The following is a 609-nucleotide window of genomic DNA, read 5'->3' on the forward strand; positions in this document are numbered from 1 at the left end:
CACACGAGAAGATGTAAAAAATGGCAGGTTGGCTTTCTTGGACTGTGAGGTGTCAGTCTCTGATAGAGGACATTTGCAAACTGAGGTGTACCGCAAACCCACCCACACAGACCAGTATTTGCAGTTTGACTCCCATCACCCTTTGGAGCACAAGTTAGGAGTCATCAGGACTCTGTACCACAGAGCAGACAGCGTCCCCACTAGCTCAGGAGCCAGGCAGAAGGAGAAATCCCACACAAGACAGGCTCTAGAGCAATGTGGATATCCTAACTGGGCCTTCCTGAAAGCAGAGAAGAAACCCAAACAGGACTCCAGTCAGCCAACAGGTGAAAAGGAGGAACCCAGACCCAGACCAGTGGTCATTCCATATGTTGAGGGAGTATCAGAGAAACTGAGACGTTTATTTTCTAAACATAACGTCCCAGTGGCTTTTAAACCCCAAAATACATTACGGCAAAGACTGGTTCATCCCAAAGATCCAGTCCCCCGGCACAAACAGAGTAATGTTGTGTATGCTGTTCAGTGTCAGGAGGGCTGTGATCAGTCTTACATCGGGGAAACAAAACAGCCACTGGCCAAAAGGATGGCCCAGCACAGAAGATCAACATC

Source organism: Nematolebias whitei, chromosome 3 (assembly GCF_014905685.2).
Source record: "Nematolebias whitei isolate Nwh7 chromosome 3, NemWhi1, whole genome shotgun sequence".
Taxonomy (NCBI): Eukaryota; Metazoa; Chordata; class Actinopteri; order Cyprinodontiformes; family Rivulidae; genus Nematolebias; species Nematolebias whitei.